Source organism: Lampetra fluviatilis, chromosome 51 (genome assembly GCF_964198595.1).
Source record: "Lampetra fluviatilis chromosome 51, kcLamFluv1.1, whole genome shotgun sequence".
Taxonomy (NCBI): domain Eukaryota; kingdom Metazoa; phylum Chordata; class Hyperoartia; order Petromyzontiformes; family Petromyzontidae; genus Lampetra; species Lampetra fluviatilis.
The window spans coordinates 169,005-189,338 of NC_136325.1; the positions used below are offsets into that span (position 1 = coordinate 169,005).

At 53.9% G+C, this 20,334-nt stretch overlaps 1 long non-coding RNA gene across 1 annotated transcript; it reads right to left on the reverse strand.

Annotated features, from left to right (window-relative positions):
- Positions 1-2,942: 2,942 nt before the first annotated feature.
- On the reverse strand, positions 2,943-10,599 carry LOC144948743 (uncharacterized). Its single transcript, XR_013640191.1, has 3 exons — positions 9,735-10,599; positions 6,144-6,232; positions 2,943-3,759 (listed from the first exon to the last, which is right to left on the reverse strand). It is a non-coding gene; the product is annotated as an uncharacterized LOC144948743 (long non-coding RNA).
- Positions 10,600-20,334: the final 9,735 nt, after the last annotated feature.

The window sequence follows — 20,334 nt, forward strand, 5'->3', positions numbered from 1 at the left end:
TGTTGATAATTTAGGTAATTCGTCTTTAGTGCAAGTTACTAGTTTTTGAATGTTGTGTACTGTACCAAATCTTACTGTAATGTTTTGCTTTTGCAAAACACAGGCTAATTTGTCAGTTACTCCTGAGATATATGGTATTTTAATTGTTTTAACAATCTGATCGCTTTCAGCAGTGTTGCTTTGCAATCGTGATTTGGCATTTAGTGCTCTGTTAATTTGAGCATTATTGTAGCCATTCTGTCTTAGTGCTTCTTCAACATGTTTAATCTCTCTCACTTGACTTTCACCATCTGACACTGTTTTAGCCCGATGTATGAGCGTCTTGATAAAAGAGGATTTCTGAGCTGGGTGATGATGCGTATCTGCATTCAGATAGGCATCAGTGTGTGTTTGCTTTATGTAAACGCTGTGTGTTATTTTACCATTTAGGCCATGTCCAAGTAAATATCCAGGAACGGGAGTGTTTTATTCACCTCCATTTCCATGGTGAACTGAATGGCCGGGTTTTGTGCATTGAGATGATTTAGAAAATGGTTAAGTGTATCTTTACCATGTGGCCAGACAACCAAAGTGTCATCCACATATCTAAACCAAAAGGATGGTTTTAATGTGCTCGAGGCAAGTGCTTTGGTTTTCCATGTACAAATTTGCTATAGCAGGAGATAAAGAAGAGCACATTGCTGCTCCCTCCCTTTGTTTAAAGAAATCGCCTCTCCATAAGAAGTGTTATTTAAACAATGGTCAGCGAGTTTCGGAATATCTTTTGGTAAACCTGTATTCTTTACCAGTGTATCAAGTAATTTAAGCGACTCGCTCACTGGATCCTTAGTGAATAGCGAAATAACATCAAAACTCACCAAAATATCATTAGGGTTAAGTTTAATATCTTTGATCACATTCACAAGATGTTCTGAATTTCTTATGAATGAAGATGTCCTACCGATGTAGGGCTGTATTTGTTTAGTTATATATTTAGCTAATTTATATGTGGTAGAGCCAATTGTACTGACTATTGGTCGTAATGGGATGCTGATTTTACGAATCTTTGGTAGCCCATACAGTTTAGGTGGTTTTGAAGCCCTTGGCTTAATTAGGAATTGCTCATTTTTCGGGATTAATGAATTTGCAATGATTGCAGTAGTCTTACGTTCCAAAGTATTAGTTGGATCTCGTTTAATTTAAATGTAGGTACTTTCTTCTAATAAATCTTTAATTTTATTATCATAATCGGATCGTGACATCACTACCGTTGTGCGGCCCTTATCAGCTGCCAGGATTTGAATATCTTTATTTAGACGAAGCTCTCTTAAGGCTTTTGCCTCGTTCGAGCTAATGTTTACTTTTGGTACTTTACTATCCTCAATTATTTTGGCAACCTCGTGTCTAGTCATCTCTGCCTCATTATGCGGAAGGAGTCTTACTGCTGATTCTACCTCAGCAATTATCTCATCCACTGGAATTGTGCGTGGGGTAACGGCAAAGTTAAGGCTTTTAGAAAGGACAGAAATCATGTCAGTGGTTAAATCAGTGTTAGTCAAGTTCATTACGGTTTTGTTTTTAAATTGTCGTTTTTAGTAGGGATTTGTTGATTATGAATAATATTGGTCGCACAAGCCTGCGTGTTAAACAAATTGAGTTGTACCTGCGGTAGCAGTTACATTGGGGAAACGAAACGACATGTCTCGGAGCATGTTCGCGAACACAAGGCAGATCTGAAACATGACGTAACCAATATCTCTGCCGTAGCTGACCATTGTTATAATGCTGTGAACTCGCATATTGTTTTTTCTGAGACCAAGGTACTCTGCAAATCTTCGGGCTACTATCAAAGGTTTGTTCATGAAGCCATCCAGATATATAAACAGACAAAACTTCAACCGAGAAGATGGATACAAATTGAACAATCATTGGAAGGATGTTATCAACCAGGTAATGCCTGACCTTGTTGTTTCCATCATACCTGCTGGTTTACTGCTAGCCCCGCCCACGTCCCCCCCCCCAACCTCATGTCCTCTTCTCCTAGCACTCACGTGTGGTGCACATCCTGCTGCTGATGCAGCTGTTGCACGGGGGGGAGCCGCAAGGAGAGGACGTCGACGCTGTACACCACCTTCAAAGAGAGAGTGCTGGAGCCGCGGGGGGAGCCGCCGTCGTTGCTGCTGCCGGGGCATGAGCACTCCCGCCCCTGGCTCGATTGCGAGACACCGGAGCTGTTCACAAGAGGAGGCTGCGCTCACCGTTCAAGATTCTTCGAGGCGTCTCACGTTGCCACCCTGCCGTCCCCCGCTCTTCACAGCTTGTCAGGCGAAGCATGACACGGCGCACACCGGCCCCTGTTGACACTTCATTCATCTTGCGTGCGCCGGGTTGTGAGTTCGTGTTATTTTTTTTTATTGTTTTCCCGCCGGGTTGCGGGGCATAAGTTGGCTTTCGATAAGTTGCGTCTGTCCGTGACGTTCGTGTCGGGTGTCCGCATGTAACATTGTTGTTAATTGCGGTGTCAGGATCGTAGTCTTAAGGAGCCAGTTAATGATTAATTCGGCTATGTGAGGGTCTCCAGCTCCGTTAATATCCCGTGGGTTGCCGTGTTAATGATTCGTCTTGTGACATTTGGTTTGTTGCCGTTGCGGAGTCGCGATTGTTGTTGTGTATACTGTATAGAGCTTCGCTCGTGAGTGTTGTTAATGTGTGTCTGTGAGAAACATTTCTCCTGATTGTTAACAATGTATGGTTTGTATGGAGCTTTGTTCACCTGAGGACCGCGGAGATGCGGTTTGCACCTGCGGCCGCCATTTTGGTGTGGGCGCGTGAGGAAGTTAAAATGCGCCATCATGCGTGCGACCACTATTTCGGCCAATTTTCACTCCAAACTATTTTCTTTAACTAAAATGCAGATCCTGGGGGCGTCCCTGAAGCACAGCTTCTTCGCCCCAGGACAAGGGTTGGCTCTGACGCATGACGTCTTGACCCAGGATGTCAGATGACATCCTAATTAGGGTGTGAATGCGTGAGCGCTAGGCAGTTGCTGCCTTCGCTCTATCACCACCTAGTGGAAGGAACGGTGGCTGGGGGGTCGGGGAACCCCACCATCTGTGTTGCATGGGTGAAGGTGTACATACAGTGGTATCCTGGAGATCGAACTTAATTCATTCCAGATGGCCATTCTAACACTGATTGTTCGAACACCGATTTGTTCGGGTTCTGGTGCGTTCCATCTCCGAGGTTCTACTGTATTTGGGTTCATCGCCGTGTTAGTTGTGCATCCAACGCATCTGAATTTGTGTATTTTAGTTTATTTCTCTTCTCTTGCGCTGGCCGGAATCCCCTCATCCCCACTGCGCAGGGGCCGGGTGACTGTCGTGTGCGCCAAGCAAGGCCGAACGGGTTGTGATGGCGCGAGCGATGCCCTGCCTTTATGTGCGCCTGCAGAACCCCCGCCAGTAATGCCACCAGCGGCGCCTCACCCGGCGGATGTGTCGGCGAATTTGACACTGGCCAGAACACCGCCAATTCCGACGTCCGACGCCGCGCGGAGGAGCGGGCCGGCGTCATGCACACGCTCATGGGTCGTGCGGATGCGGTGACGGCTAGTGGGGTCGTTTCTTCGTCTCCCGCCTTCCTCGGACACTTTACAGTGTCCCATGTGGGGACTGTCTCCAAAATGTGTCCAGTAACGTGCTGCCCTAGTCTTGGGTTGTGTGCCGGTCTTCTCTTCAAACACGTCACTTACGGTGACGTGAGCAGGGTCGTCGTGAGAGTCTGAGAACGTGAGAGGATGGAAGTTGGGACCCAGGGTAGGGGAAATTAGCACCAGGCTAGGGGGTGCTGCTTTACCCTGTCAGCCGAGGTTGGTTAAGCCCTCGGCTTGGCGATGAGGGAAAAGCCCAGATAGCCGGTGTGCTAGGGAGCCCAGTACCCTACTCCTGGGGAGATGTATATTAGCCCTAAACAGTAATAGGCATAAGCCCTTAATAAACCCTTGGCGTAAGCCCTAAGAAAATCTGCCTCCGAGTTGCCATTCATGCCTCAACATCTATATAACCTCTTGCCACGGCAGCTCTCCCGCCGACTTCAGCATTTTCTTGCTGTGGTTGCCCCACCTGATGAAGTTTGCTTGTGTTGCGATCGAAATGTTGCGATTTTATTTATTTTATTTTTACCTACGTGACTTTACCGAAAGAACCAAAGAGTATGGATTCCTGCAGTCATGAAAGCTTCAAATCAAGATAGCTGCCATCATTAAGGTCCTAAATTTTGTTGTTGTAAGTGGTTTTATCCTTGTCGGCTGAGAGGATAACAATGTCATCTGGATTTTTTTATTTAGAGAGTTCAAAATGCTCGTCCTTGCTGATGTTGCTAATGGGTTTCTTAGCGTATTTGAGGATAGCAGCGATTTCAGATCTAGCAACGTCTGCCTGGATGTCTCCCAAGCCTTTGAGGGCTACCTCGACCTGGGAAATTATATCATCCACTGGGATATGTTTAGGGGTGACTGCGAAATTCAACCCTTTAGCTAGTACCGATTTTAGGCTGTCGAAAATTGGGATGTTACTCTGATTGATGACAATCTTGTTAACATCTAACTTTTTAACGTGTGGCTCTGGCTTCTTTTTTGACAGGAGGGTGAATTTAACGATCAAGTTAAATTTACATTTGGTTGACATTGAAGTAGCAGAAGAGACTGTCATGTTATCTACATGGTCCCAATCAGAAGTGGACATTTTATCTGTTAATTTTAAGGGTAATTGTAAGAGAGTTGTCTAAATTATCAAGTTCAAATCGGAGCAATCTTATTCTCTCTGAGATTAGTGATAGGCTAGCTTTGAACAAGATCCGTTTAGCGTTAGTTGAAGTGATAGCAGCAGATTTGAGTGTAAATGCGATCGGTATTACCTTGCTATCGCGGCATCTCTTGAGAAAGGTTAGTGACTCGATCAGGTGAGCCTTCTTGTCTCGCAGTCTGTTAAAAGCTCTAACAGATGTGTGGAAACCCTCTCCGTAGAGGCGGTTCAATCTTGATTTGAAGCTTTCATGACTGCAGGAATCCATACTCTTTGGTTCTTTCGGTAAAGTCACGTAGGTATAAAATAAAATAGATCACAACGTTTCGATCGCAACACAAGCGGTCGTCCTCAGGCGGAAAATATATAATCCAGCAGTGGAACTGCTGAACTAGCGAGAGAGCAGTTACAACAAGGTTATATATGTGGCGATGGGCAAGCAAGCGGGGTCCGAGCTGGGGTACAAACTGAGCAATCATTGGAAGGACGTTATTAACCAGGTAAAGTCTTAACTGACTGTGATGTTTCCATCCTATCTGCCTATGTCAGCTGTTATTTCTGACTCTGTGTGTCTCTCTCTATGTCTCTCTCTTAGATCTCTCACATGTCCCTTGGATTGCACTCTCATGCTCACATGTCCTTTGGATTGCACTCTCATGCTCACATGTCCTTTGGATTGCACTTCTCATGCTCACATGTCCCTTGGATTGTACTCTCATGCTCACATGTCTTTTGGATTGCACCTCTCAGGCTCACATGCCCTTTGGATTGCACTCTCATGTTCACGTCCTTTGGATTGCACTCTCATGGTGCTAATCTCTTATTAACACTGCTGTTGTGCGCATATGCGGGCATGATACTCTTATGCAGCGACGGAAGCTCATTCATGCTAATCTTCCTCCCTAATCCCTCTCTCCCTAATCTCCGCCATTAACACAACTGACGTGCTTACGTCCGTGGATGGAATTCCTTTCCAGCTCAGACCCCGCTTGCTTGCCCATTGCCACATATATAACCTTGTTGTAACTGCTCTCTCGCTGGTTCAGCAGTTCCACTGCTGGATTATATTTTTTCCGCCTGAGGACGACCGCTTGTGTTGCGATCGAAACGTCGTGATTTATTTTATTTTATAACTAAGTGACTTTACCAAAAGAACCAAAGAGTATGGATTCCTGCAGTCACGAAAGCTTCAAATCAACTTTACAGGTATATTTAATTTTTTTTATACTGCTACTGATATTCCTGCTGTTATGGAGTGACTCATGCAGCCAGCTATGGCTGAACAGTTTGGTCGTATATGTTATGTATATCGTCTATTGTTAAATTTGAATCACAGTTCCTATGATCATGAAGGGCACTCACTGTTGGGCAGTTGGAGGCAGTCGCCCTCCAGTTACAGCGCAGGGTGAAGGAGAGACGCTCACGAGTGGAGGCGACCGGCGGATAAAACGCTGCAAGTTGGCACAGTAGGGGGCACTGGTGTGGCATCTGCAAGTCGTCTCAGTTACACTATGGGAACCTCATTTGCCAGTAAAAATATGATAATTGGTTCTTTACCCTTCTATCTGGCAACAAAACTGACACCTTTTTACAAGGAGTCATGTTTGCATAGACCGCAATACCTGCAGTCATAATACAAACAAAAGAACATAACTCTGATAATGTGCACTGTCCTTAAAGTTGATTGATCCACACCCGAGACAGCTTTCCTTAGAGCCTAGTCTCATATGGGTTGGACCAGATGACGCCAAAAGGCGCACAACTCAAAGACAATGCACCATCAGAGTATGAGAGCTCGGGGCAAGCATCTACACTATGGGAACCTCATTTGCCAGTAAAAATATGATAATTGGTTCTTTACCCTTCTATCTGGCAACAAAACTGACACCTTTTTACAAGGAGTCATGTTTGCATAGACCGCAATACCTGCAGTCATAATACAAACAAAAGAACATAACTCTGATAATGTGCACTGTCCTTAAAGTTGATTGATCCACACCCGAGACAGCTTTCCTTAGAGCCTAGTCTCATATGGGTTGGACCAGATGACGCCAAAAGGCGCACAACTCAAAGACAATGCACCATCAGAGTATGAGAGCTCGGGGCAAGCATCTACACTATGGGAACCTCATTTGCCAGTAAAAATATGATAATTGGTTCTTTACCCTTCTATCTGGCAACAAAACTGACACCTTTTTACAAGGAGTCATGTTTGCATAGACCGCAATACCTGCAGTCATAATACAAACAAAAGAACATAACTCTGATAATGTGCACTGTCCTTAAAGTTGATTGATCCACACCCGAGACAGCTTTCCTTAGAGCCTAGTCTCATATGGGTTGGACCAGATGACGCCAAAAGGCGCACAACTCAAAGACAATGCACCATCAGAGTATGAGAGCTCGGGGCAAGCATCTACACTATGGGAACCTCATTTGCCAGTAAAAATATGATAATTGGTTCTTTACCCTTCTATCTGGCAACAAAACTGACACCTTTTTACAAGGAGTCATGTTTGCATAGACCGCAATACCTGCAGTCATAATACAAACAAAAGAACATAACTCTGATAATGTGCACTGTCCTTAAAGTTGATTGATCCACACCCGAGACAGCTTTCCTTAGAGCCTAGTCTCATATGGGTTGGACCAGATGACGCCAAAAGGCGCACAACTCAAAGACAATTATCAGAGTTATGTTCTTTTGTTTGTATTATGACTGCAGGTATTGCGGTCTATGCAAACATGACTCCTTGTAAAAAGGTGTCAGTTTTGTTGCCAGATAGAAGGGTAAAGAACCAATTATCATATTTTTACTGGCAAATGAGGTTCCCATAGTGTAGATGCTTGCCCCGAGCTCTCATACTCTGATGGTGCATTGTCTTTGAGTTGTGCGCCTTTTGGCGTCATCTGGTCCAACCCATATGAGACTAGGCTCTAAGGAAAGCTGTCTCGGGTGTGGATCAATCAACTTTAAGGACAGTGCACATTATCAGAGTTATGTTCTTTTGTTTGTATTATGACTGCAGGTATTGCGGTCTATGCAAACATGACTCCTTGTAAAAAGGTGTCAGTTTTGTTGCCAGATAGAAGGGTAAAGAACCAATTATCATATTTTTACTGGCAAATGAGGTTCCCATAGTGTAGATGCTTGCCCCGAGCTCTCATACTCTGATGGTGCATTGTCTTTGAGTTGTGCGCCTTTTGGCGTCATCTGGTCCAACCCATATGAGACTAGGCTCTAAGGAAAGCTGTCTCGGGTGTGGATCAATCAACTTTAAGGACAGTGCACATTATCAGAGTTATGTTCTTTTGTTTGTATTATGACTGCAGGTATTGCGGTCTATGCAAACATGACTCCTTGTAAAAAGGTGTCAGTTTTGTTGCCAGATAGAAGGGTAAAGAACCAATTATCATATTTTTACTGGCAAATGAGGTTCCCATAGTGTAGATGCTTGCCCCGAGCTCTCATACTCTGATGGTGCATTGTCTTTGAGTTGTGCGCCTTTTGGCGTCATCTGGTCCAACCCATATGAGACTAGGCTCTAAGGAAAGCTGTCTCGGGTGTGGATCAATCAACTTTAAGGACAGTGCACATTATCAGAGTTATGTTCTTTTGTTTGTATTATGACTGCAGGTATTGCGGTCTATGCAAACATGACTCCTTGTAAAAAGGTGTCAGTTTTGTTGCCAGATAGAAGGGTAAAGAACCAATTATCATATTTTTACTGGCAAATGAGGTTCCCATAGTGTAGATGCTTGCCCCGAGCTCTCATACTCTGATGGTGCATTGTCTTTGAGTTGTGCGCCTTTTGGCGTCATCTGGTCCAACCCATATGAGACTAGGCTCTAAGGAAAGCTGTCTCGGGTGTGGATCAATCAACTTTAAGGACAGTGCACATTATCAGAGTTATGTTCTTTTGTTTGTATTATGACTGCAGGTATTGCGGTCTATGCAAACATGACTCCTTGTAAAAAGGTGTCAGTTTTGTTGCCAGATAGAAGGGTAAAGAACCAATTATCATATTTTTACTGGCAAATGAGGTTCCCATAGTGTAGATGCTTGCCCCGAGCTCTCATACTCTGATGGTGCATTGTCTTTGAGTTGTGCGCCTTTTGGCGTCATCTGGTCCAACCCATATGAGACTAGGCTCTAAGGAAAGCTGTCTCGGGTGTGGATCAATCAACTTTAAGGACAGTGCACATTATCAGAGTTATGTTCTTTTGTTTGTATTATGACTGCAGGTATTGCGGTCTATGCAAACATGACTCCTTGTAAAAAGGTGTCAGTTTTGTTGCCAGATAGAAGGGTAAAGAACCAATTATCGTCTCAGTTAGTCAACCTATAGTACCTGGGCCTGTCCCGTAGCCTGTCAACGCACCTTCCACACTTCACATGGCCTCAAGGTGCACCTACCTTGGCACAAGCGCCAAAGTGACGTTACTGCCACTTAGGGGCCATCCATAAATGACGTCACGCGATTTTGGACGATTTTTGACCCCCCCCCCCCCCCACTAGTCACACGGCGTCACAAAAAGTCAGACCCCCCTCAAATATAATGTCACAAAGCTCTGCCCCCCCCCCCAAAATAAAACATGCTTCAAATCGCTTTAAACTATTGTCATTGTAGTGCGTATTTAATGTGGCGCTGCACTCTGATGTTGTAGAAAACATTTATTTTAAAACATTTAATTAAGTATAACGTGTTGTCTATATTTATTTTAAGTTGCGCATTTTGATGTGACGACACATTTCTCAAACCCCCCCCCCCTCGTCACAAATGTCTGACCCCCCCTAGGTGCGTGACGTCATTTATGGACGGCCCCTTCGTGGCGAGCGGCAGCTATTGGAGCGTGTGTTCTCGACCTGTACTGCAGTGTGTGCAATTGTGTTTAAGTGAGCGAGTGTAAACGGTATTGGTCAATCATCTCAATCAGCTGAAGATCACTCACCTGGGATCATAGAGCAGCAACATCGCCCCCCTACTTGGCACGACCCTCCTGACAAAGTCTTGAGGGTCAGCGATGCTCTCTTGGGTAAACAAGCGGAATCATCGTGAGCACATCGCTGCTGAACCCCAGTCTCCTGTCTCGGTGTCTCCTGGCGGCGCGGCGGAGGATGGTTGATGAGGTGGATGAGGAGGTGGTGGTTGACCATGAGGATGTGGAGGGCACGGGGAGATCGGGGATGGCGACGCGCCGCCTTGAGAGATGCGACGGCCGTGTCAAGGAGGGGGGTTAGACAGTGAGATACTCGACCAATCAATCAACCACACACAGCAATAGCTGCCGCTCGCCACTAAGTGGCGGTGACGTCGTCATGGCGCTAGTGCCTGGCAAAGTGTACCGAGGCCACGTAAAGTGTCGAAGCCTCGATGACAGGTCACGAGACAGACCCAGGTGCCATGGGATGACTGATTGAGATGACTGGCTGATGCACCAACTGTGCCAACTTCAAGCATTGTATCCACAACGTTACGGTTGCACCTCGCTGTCGACTCAAGTCCCGAATGCCCCTTCTGGGTTCGCTGTTGCTGGTATCATCATCCTTGAAGCTCGCCCCGATCCCGAACAACCGCGAACGGACGAAATAACAAATCCCTCCTCATTCGAGACCTAAACATCATCGCACCTCCTGGCTTTGTAACGTCGGTAAGTCCCCGTCGAATGCAGTGGACGCGTTCCACAGTAAGCGCCGCGCCGAGCGCCTAACAACGTCGCTATGAATACTTTACTGCCGATACAGTGCGGCCAGGTGCACTGTACTACGCACACGCCGCTGTTAGCCGGCGCCGCCGCGTTACTGCATCTATACGCGTTTCTGTATCACTCCGCTCAGGCGCGCAGCTCAAGGAAGTAGTTCGTCGTCGACCGCTCGGGAGCGGCGTTGTAACAAACGGGCGTGTGCTGCCTTCATCACGGGGCGCGTTCTGGGTTGTGCCAAAAGTGTTCCCGAATGAAGGAAGAGCCGCGGCAAGGCACCGCTGCTGCTGCTGCTGGGACTGCTGCTGCTGCTGCTGGGACTGCTGCTGCTGGGACTGCTGCTGCTGGGACTGCTGCTGCTGGGACTGCTGCTGCTGGGACTGCTGCTGCTGCTGCTGCTGGGACTGCTGCTGCTGCTGCTGCTGGGACTGCTGCTGCTGCTGCTGCTGGGACTGCTGCTGCTGCTGCTGCTGGGACTGCTGCTGCTGCTGGGACTGCTGCTGCTGCTGGGACTGCTGCTGCTGCTGGGACTGCTGCTGCTGCTGGGACTGCTGCTGCTGCTGGGACTGCTGCTGCTGCTGGGACTGCTGCTGCTGCTGGGACTGCTGCTGCTGCTGCTGCTGGGACTGCTGCTGCTGCTGGGACTGCTGCTGCTGCTGGGACTGCTGCTGCTGCTGGGACTGCTGCTGCTGCTGCTGCTGGGACTGCTGCTGCTGCTGCTGCTGGGACTGCTGCTGCTGCTGGGACTGCTGCTGCTGCTGGGACTGCTGCTGCTGCTGCTGCTGGGACTGCTGCTGCTGCTGGGACTGCTGCTGCTGCTGGGACTGCTGCTGCTGCTGGGACTGCTGCTGCTGCTGGGACTGCTGCTGCTGCTGCTGCTGGGACTGCTGCTGCTGCTGCTGCTGGGACTGCTGCTGCTGCTGGGACTGCTGCTGCTGCTGCTGCTGGGACTGCTGCTGCTGCTGCTGCTGGGACTGCTGCTGCTGCTGCTGCTGGGACTGCTGCTGCTGCTGGGACTGCTGCTGCTGCTGCTGCTGCTGGACTGCTGCTGCTGCTGCTGCTGCTGGGACTGCTGCTGCTGCTGCTGGGACTGCTGCTGCTGCTGCTGCTGGGACTGCTGCTGCTGCTGCTGCTGGGACTGCTGCTGCTGCTGCTGCTGGGACTGCTGCTGCTGCTGGGACTGCTGCTGCTGCTGGGACTGCTGCTGCTGCTGGGACTGCTGCTGCTGCTGCTGGGACTGCTGCTGCTGCTGCTGGGACTGCTGCTGCTGCTGCTGGGACTGCTGCTGCTGCTGCTGGGACTGCTGCTGCTGCTGCTGGGACTGCTGCTGCTGCTGCTGGGACTGCTGCTGCTGCTGCTGGGACTGCTGCTGCTGCTGCTGGGACTGCTGCTGCTGCTGCTGGGACTGCTGCTGCTGCTGCTGGGACTGCTGCTGCTGCTGCTGGGACTGCTGCTGCTGCTGCTGGGACTGCTGCTGCTGCTGCTGGGACTGCTGCTGCTGCTGCTGGGACTGCTGCTGCTGCTGCTGGGACTGCTGCTGCTGCTGCTGGGACTGCTGCTGCTGCTGCTGGGACTGCTGCTGCTGCTGCTGGGACTGCTGCTGCTGCTGCTGGGACTGCTGCTGCTGCTGCTGGGACTGCTGCTGCTGCTGCTGGGACTGCTGCTGCTGCTGCTGGGACTGCTGCTGCTGCTGCTGGGACTGCTGCTGCTGCTGGGACTGCTGCTGCTGCTGGGACTGCTGCTGCTGCTGGGACTGCTGCTGCTGCTGCTGCTGGGACTGCTGCTGCTGCTGCTGGGACTGCTGCTGCTGCTGCTGGGACTGCTGCTGCTGCTGGGACTGCTACTGCTGCTGCTGCTGCTGGGACTGCTGCTGCTGCTGCTGCTGCTGGGACTGCTGCTGCTGCTGCTGCTGCTGGGACTGCTGCTGCTGCTGGGACTGCTGCTGCTGCTGCTGCTGGGACTGCTGCTGCTGCTGCTGGGACTGCTGCTGCTGCTGGGACTGCTGCTGCTGCTGGGACTGCTGCTGCTGCTGCTGCTGCTGGGACTGCTGCTGCTGCTGCTGGGACTGCTGCTGCTGCTGCTGGGACTGCTGCTGCTGCTGCTGCTGGGACTGCTGCTGCTGCTGCTGCTGGGACTGCTGCTGCTGCTGGGACTGCTGCTGCTGCTGGGACTGCTGCTGCTGCTGCTGCTGGGACTGCTGCTGCTGCTGCTGGGACTGCTGCTGCTGCTGCTGCTGGGACTGCTGCTGCTGCTGCTGCTGGGACTGCTGCTGCTGCTGCTGGGACTGCTGCTGCTGCTGCTGGGACTGCTGCTGCTGCTGCTGGGACTGCTGCTGCTGCTGGGACTGCTGCTGCTGCTGCTGGGACTGCTGCTGCTGCTGCTGGGACTGCTGCTGCTGCTGGGACTGCTTTTGCTGCTGGGACTGCTGCTGCTGGGACTGCTGCTGCTGCTGCTGCTGGGACTGCTGCTGCTGCTGCTGGGACTGCTGCTGCTGCTGCTGGGACTGCTGCTGCTGCTGGGACTGCTGCTGCTGCTGCTGGGACTGCTGCTGCTGCTGGGACTGCTGCTGCTGCTGCTGCTGGGACTGCTGCTGCTGCTGGGACTGCTGCTGCTGCTGCTGCTGCTGGGACTGCTGCTGCTGCTGCTGCTGGGACTGCTGCTGCTGCTGCTGGGACTGCTGCTGCTGCTGCTGGGACTGCTGCTGCTGGGACTGCTGCTGCTGGGACTGCTGCTGCTGGGACTGCTGCTGCTGGGACTGCTGCTGCTGCTGGGACTGCTGCTGCTGCTGCTGCTGGGACTGCTGCTGCTGCTGGGACTGCTGCTGCTGCTGGGACTGCTGCTGCTGCTGGGACTGCTGCTGCTGCTGCTGCTGGGACTGCTGCTGCTGCTGCTGGGACTGCTGCTGCTGCTGCTGCTGGGACTGCTGCTGCTGCTGGGACTGCTGCTGCTGCTGGGACTGCTGCTGCTGCTGGGACTGCTGCTGCTGCTGGGACTGCTGCTGCTGGGACTGCTGCTGCTGCTGCTGGGACTGCTGCTGCTGCTGCTGCTGGGACTGCTGCTGCTGCTGCTGGGACTGCTGCTGCTGCTGGGACTGCTGCTGCTGCTGCTGGGACTGCTGCTGCTGCTGCTGGGACTGCTGCTGCTGCTGGGACTGCTGCTGCTGCTGGGACTGCTGCTGCTGCTGGGACTGCTGCTGCTGCTGCTGCTGGGACTGCTGCTGCTGCTGCTGGGACTGCTGCTGCTGCTGCTGCTGGGACTGCTGCTGCTGCTGCTGCTGGGACTGCTGCTGCTGCTGCTGGGACTGCTGCTGCTGCTGCTGGGACTGCTGCTGCTGCTGCTGGGACTGCTGCTGCTGCTGCTGGGACTGCTGCTGCTGCTGCTGGGACTGCTGCTGGGACTGCTGCTGCTGCTGGGACTGCTGCTGGGACTGCTGCTGCTGCTGGGACTGCTGCTGCTGTTGCTGCTGGGACTGCTGCTGCTGTTGCTGCTGGGACTGCTGCTGCTGCTGCTGGGACTGCTGCTGCTGCTGCTGGGACTGCTGCTGCTGCTGGGACTGCTGCTGCTGCTGCTGGGACTGCTGCTGCTGGGACTGCTGCTGCTGCTGCTGGGACTGCTGCTGCTGCTGGGACTGCTGCTGCTGCTGCTGATGCTGGGACTGCTGCTGCTGCTGATGCTGGGACTGCTGCTGCTGCTGATGCTGGGACTGCTGCTGATGCTGGGACTGCTGCTGCTGCTGGGACTGCTGCTGCTGCTGGGACTGCTGCTGCTGCTGGGACTGCTGCTGCTGCTGGGACTGCTGCTGCTGCTGGGACTGCTGCTGGGACTGCTGCTGCTGCTGGGACTGCTGCTGGGACTGCTGCTGCTGCTGCTGCTGGGACTGCTGCTGCTGTTGCTGCTGGGACTGCTGCTGCTGCTGCTGGGACTGCTGCTGCTGCTGGGACTGCTGCTGCTGCTGGGATTGCTGCTGCTGCTGCTGGGATTGCTGCTGCTGCTGCTGGGACTGCTGCTGCTGGGACTGCTGCTGCTGGGACTGCTGCTGCTGCTGGGACTGCTGCTGCTGGGACTGCTGCTGCTGCTGCTGGGACTGCTGCTGCTGCTGCTGCTGGGACTGCTGCTGCTGCTGGGACTGCTGCTGCTGCTGGGACTGCTGCTGCTGCTGCTGGGACTGCTGCTGCTGCTGGGACTGCTGCTGCTGCTGCTGCTGGGACTGCTGCTGCTGCTGCTGGGACTGCTGCTGCTGCTGGGACTGCTGCTGCTGCTGGGACTGCTGCTGCTGCTGCTGGGACTGCTGCTGCTGCTGGGACTGCTGCTGCTGCTGCTGGGACTGCTGCTGCTGCTGATGGGACTGCTGCTGCTGCTGCTGGGACTGCTGCTGCTGCTGCTGCTGGGACTGCTGCTGCTGCTGCTGGGACTGCTGCTGCTGCTGCTGGGACTGCTGCTGCTGCTGCTGCTGGGACTGCTGCTGCTGCTGCTGCTGGGACTGCTGCTGCTGCTGCTGGGACTGCTGCTGCTGCTGCAACATCGCCCCCCTACTTGGCACGACCCTCCTGACAAAGTCTTGAGGGTCAGCGATGCTCTCTTGGGTAAACAAGCGGAATCATCGTGAGCACATCGCTCCTGAACCCCAGTCTCCTGTCTCGGTGTCTCCTGGCGGCGCGGCGGAGGATGGTTGATGAGGTGGATGAGGAGGTGGTGCTTGACCATGAGGATGTGGAGGGCACGGGGAGATCGGGGATGGCGACGCGCCGCCTTGAGAGATGCGACGGCCGTGTCAAGGAGGGGGGTTAGTCAGTGAGATACTCGACCAATCAATCAACCACACACAGCAATAGCTGCCGCTCGCCACTAAGTGGCGGTGACGTCGTCATGGCGCTAGTGCCTGGCAAAGTGTACCGAGGCCACGTAAAGTGTCGAAGCCTCGATGACAGGTCACGAGACAGACCCAGGTGCCATGGGATGACTGATTGAGATGACTGGCTGATGCACCAACTGTGCCAACTTCAAGCATTGTATCCACAACGTTACGGTTGCACCTCGCTGTCGACTCAAGTCCCGAATGCCCCTTCTGGGTTCGCTGTTGCTGGTATCATCATCCTTGAAGCTCGCCCCGATCCCGAACAACCGCGAACGGACGAAATAACAAATCCCTCCTCATTTGAGACCTAAACATCATCGCACCTCCTGGCTTTGTAACGTCGGTAAGTCCCCGTCGACGAATGCAGTGGACGCGTTCCACGGTAAGCGCCGCGCCGAGCGCCTAACAACGTCGCTATGAATACTTTACTGCCGATACAGTGCGGCCAGGTGCACTGTACTACGCACACGCCGCTGTTAGCCGGCACCGCCGCGTTACTGCATCTATCCGCGTTTCTGTATCACTCCGCTCAGGCGCGCAGCTCAAGGAAGTAGTTCGTCGTCGACCGCTCGAGAGCGGCGTTGTAACAAACGGGCGCGTGCCGCCTTCATCACGTGGCGCGTTCTGGGTTGTGCCAAAAGTGTTCCCGAATGAAGGAAGAGCAGCGGCAAGGCACCGCTGCTGCTGGGACTGCTGCTGCTGCTGGAACTGCTGCTGCTGCTGCTGGGAATGCTGCTGCTGCTGGGAATGCTGCTGCTGCTGGGAATGCTGCTGCTGCTGGGAATGCTGCTGCTGCTGCTGCTGGGAATGCTGCTGCTGCTGCTGCTGGGAATGCTGCTGCTGCTGCTGGGAATGCTGCTGCTGCTGCTGGGAATGCTGCTGCTGCTGCTGCTGCTGGGAATGCTGCTGCTGCTGCTGGGAATGCTGCTGCTGCTGGGAATGCTGCTGCTGCTGGGAATGCTGCTGCTGCTGCTGGGAATGCTGCTGTTGCTGCTGGGAATGCTGCTGCTGCTGGGAATGCTGCTGCTGCTGCTGGGAATGCTGCTGCTGCTGCTGCTGGGAATGCTGCTGCTGCTGCTGGGAATGCTGCTGCTGCTGCTGCTGGGAATGCTGCTGCTGCTGGGAATGCTGCTGCTGCTGCGGGGAATGCTGCTGCTGCTGCTGGGAATGCTGCTGCTGCTGGGAATGCTGCTGCTGCTGGGAATGCTGCTGCTGCTGCTGGGAATGCTGCTGCTGCTGCTGCTGCTGGGAATGCTGCTGCTGCTGCTGCTGGGAATGCTGCTGCTGCTGGGAATGTTGCTGCTGCTGGGAATGCTGCTGCTGCTGCTGCTGGGAATGCTGCTGCTGCTGCTGCTGCTGCTGGGAATGCTGCTGCTGCTGCTGGGAATGCTGCTGCTGCTGCTGCTGGGAATGCTGCTGCTGCTGGGAATGCTGCTGCTGCTGCTGGGAATGCTGCTGCTGCTGCTGGGAATGCTGCTGCTGCTGCTGCTGGGAATGCTGCTGCTGCTGCTGCTGGGAATGCTGCTGCTGCTGCTGGGAATGCTGCTGCTGCTGCTGCTGGGAATGCTGCTGCTGCTGCTGCTGGGAATGCTGCTGCTGCTGCTGCTGGGAATGCTGCTGCTGCTGCTGGGAATGCTGCTGCTGCTGCTGGGAATGCTGCTACTGCTGGGAATGCTGCTGCTGCTGGGAATGCTGCTGCTGCTGCTGCTGGGAATGCTGCTGCTGCTGCTGGGAATGCTGCTGCTGCTGCTGGGAATGCTGCTGCTGCTGGGAATGCTGCTGCTGCTGCTGCTGGGAATGCTGCTGCTGCTGCTGGGAATGCTGCTGCTGCTGGGAATGCTGCTGCTGCTGGGAATGCTGCTGCTGCTGCTGGGAATGCTGCTGCTGCTGCTGCTGGGAATGCTGCTGCTGCTGGGAATGCTGCTGCTGCTGCTGGGAATGCTCCTGCTGCTGATGCTGGGAATGCTGCTGCTGCTGCTGCTGCTGGGAATGCTGCTGCTGCTGCTGGGAATGCTGCTGCTGCTGCTGCTGGGAATGCTGCTGCTGCTGCTGGGAATGCTGCTGCTGCTGCTGCTGCTGGGAATGCTGCTGCTGCTGCTGGGAATGCTGCTGCTGCTGCTGGGAATGCTGCTGCTGCTGCTGGGAATGCTGCTGCTGCTGCTGCTGGGAATGCTGCTGCTGCTGCTGCTGGGAATGCTGCTGCTGCTGCTGGGAATGCTGCTGCTGCTGCTGGGAATGCTGCTGCTGCTGCTGGGAATGCTGCTGCTGCTGCTGCTGGGAATGCTGCTGCTGCTGCTGGGAATGCTGCTGCTGGGAATGCTGCTGCTGCTGGGAATGCTGCTGCTGCTGCTGGGAATGCTGCTGCTGCTGGGAATGCTGCTGCTGCTGCTGCTGGGAATGCTGCTGCTGCTGCTGGGAATGCTGCTGCTGCTGCTGCTGGGAATGCTGCTGCTGCTGCTGCTGGGAATGCTGCTGCTGCTGCTGGGAATGCTGCTGCTGCTGCTGGGAATGCTGCTGCTGCTGGGAATGCTGCTGCTGCTGCTGGGAATGCTGCTGCTGCTGCTGCTGGGAATGCTGCTGCTGCTGCTGCTGCTGGGAATGCTGCTGCTGCTGGGAATGCTGCTGCTGCTGCTGGGAATGCTGCTGCTGCTGGGAATGCTGCTGCTGGGAATGCTGCTGCTGCTGCTGGGAATGCTGCTGCTGCTGCTGCTGGGAATGCTGCTGCTGCTGCTGCAACATCGCCCCCCTACTTGGCACGACCCTCCTGACAAAGTCTTGAGGGTCAGCGATGCTCTCTTGGGTAAACAAGCGGAATCATCGTGAGCACATCGCTCCTGAACCCCAGTCTCCTGTCTCGGTGTCTCCTGGCGGCGCGGCGGAGGATGGTTGATGAGGTGGATGAGGAGGTGGTGCTTGACCATGAGGATGTGGAGGGCACGGGGAGATCGGGGATGGCGACGCGCCGCCTTGAGAGATGCGACGGCCGTGTCAAGGAGGGGGGTTAGTCAGTGAGATACTCGACCAATCAATCAACCACACACAGCAATAGCTGCCGCTCGCCACTAAGTGGCGGTGACGTCGTCATGGCGCTAGTGCCTGGCAAAGTGTACCGAGGCCACGTAAAGTGTCGAAGCCTCGATGACAGGTCACGAGACAGACCCAGGTGCCATGGGATGACTGATTGAGATGACTGGCTGATGCACCAACTGTGCCAACTTCAAGCATTGTATCCACAACGTTACGGTTGCACCTCGCTGTCGACTCAAGTCCCGAATGCCCCTTCTGGGTTCGCTGTTGCTGGTATCATCATCCTTGAAGCTCGCCCCGATCCCGAACAACCACGAACGGACGAAATAACAAATCCCTCCTCATTCGAGACCTAAACATCATCGCACCTCCTGGCTTTGTAACGTCGGTAAGTCCCCGTCGAATGCAGTGGACGCGTTCCACGGTAAGCGCCGCGCCGAGCGCCTAACAACGTCGCTATGAATACTTTACTGCCGATACAGTGCGGCCAGGTGCACTGTACTACGCACACGCCGCTGTTAGCCGGCGCCGCCGCGTTACTGCATCTATCCGCGTTTCTGTATCACTCCGCTCAGGCGCGCAGCTCAAGGAAGTAGTTCGTCGTCGACCGCTCGAGAGCGGCGTTGTAACAAACGGGCGCGTGCCGCCTTCATCACGTGGCGCGTTCTGGGTTGTGCCAAAAGTGTTCCCGAATGAAGGAAGAGCAGCGGCAAGGCACCGCTGCTGCTGGGACTGCTGCTGCTGCTGGAACTGCTGCTGCTGCTGGAACTGCTGCTGCTGCTGGGAATGCTGCTGCTGCTGGGAATGCTGCTGCTGCTGGGAATGCTGCTGCTGCTGGGAATGCTGCTGCTGCTGGGAATGCTGCTGCTGCTGCTGGGAATGCTGCTGCTGCTGCTGGGAATGCTGCTGCTGCTGCTGCTGGGAATGCTGCTGCTGCTGCTGGGAATGCTGCTGCTGCTGCTGGGAATGCTGCTGCTGCTGCTGGGAATGCTGCTGCTGGGAATGCTGCTGCTGCTGGGAATGCTGCTGCTGCTGCTGGGAATGCTGCTGCTGCTGCTGGGAATGCTGCTGCTGCTGCTGGGAATGCTGCTGCTGCTGCTGGGAATGCTGCTGCTGCTGCTGCTGGGAATGCTGCTGCTGCTGCTGCTGGGAATGCTGCTGCTGGGAATGCTGCTGCTGCTGGGAATGCTGCTGCTGCTGCTGGGAATGCTGCTGCTGCTGGGAATGCTGCTGCTGCTGCTGCTGGGAATGCTGCTGCTGCTGCTGCTGCTGGGAATGCTGCTGCTGCTGCTGCTGCTGGGAATGCTGCTGCTGCTGGGAATGCTGCTGCTGCTGCTGGGAATGCTGCTGCTGCTGGGAATGCTGCTGCTGCTGCTGGGAATGCTGCTGCTGCTGCTGGGAATGCTGCTGCTGCTGCTGGGAATGCTGCTGCTGCTGCTGCTGGGAATGCTGCTGCTGCTGCTGGGAATGCTGCTGCTGCTGCTGGGAATGCTGCTGCTGCTGCTGGGAATGCTGCTGCTGCTGCTGGGAATGCTGCTGCTGCTGCTGCTGGGAATGCTGCTGCTGCTGCTGCTGGGAATGCTGCTGCTGCTGCTGCTGGGAATGCTGCTGCTGCTGCTGGGAATGCTGCTGCTGCTGGGAATGCTGCTGCTGCTGCTGCTGGGAATGCTGCTGCTGCTGGGAATGCTGCTGCTGCTGCTGCTGGGAATGCTGCTGCTGCTGGGAATGCTGCTGCTGCTGCTGGGAATGCTGCTGCTGCTGGGAATGCTGCTGCTGCTGCTGCTGCTGGGAATGCTGCTGCTGCTGGAAATGCTGCTGCTGCTGCTGGGAATGCTGCTGCTGCTGCTGGGAATGCTGCTGCTGCTGCTGCTGGGAATGCTGCTGCTGCTGCTGGGAATGCTGCTGCTGCTGGGAATGCTGCTGCTGCTGCTGCTGGGAATGCTGCTGCTGCTGGGAATGCTGCTGCTG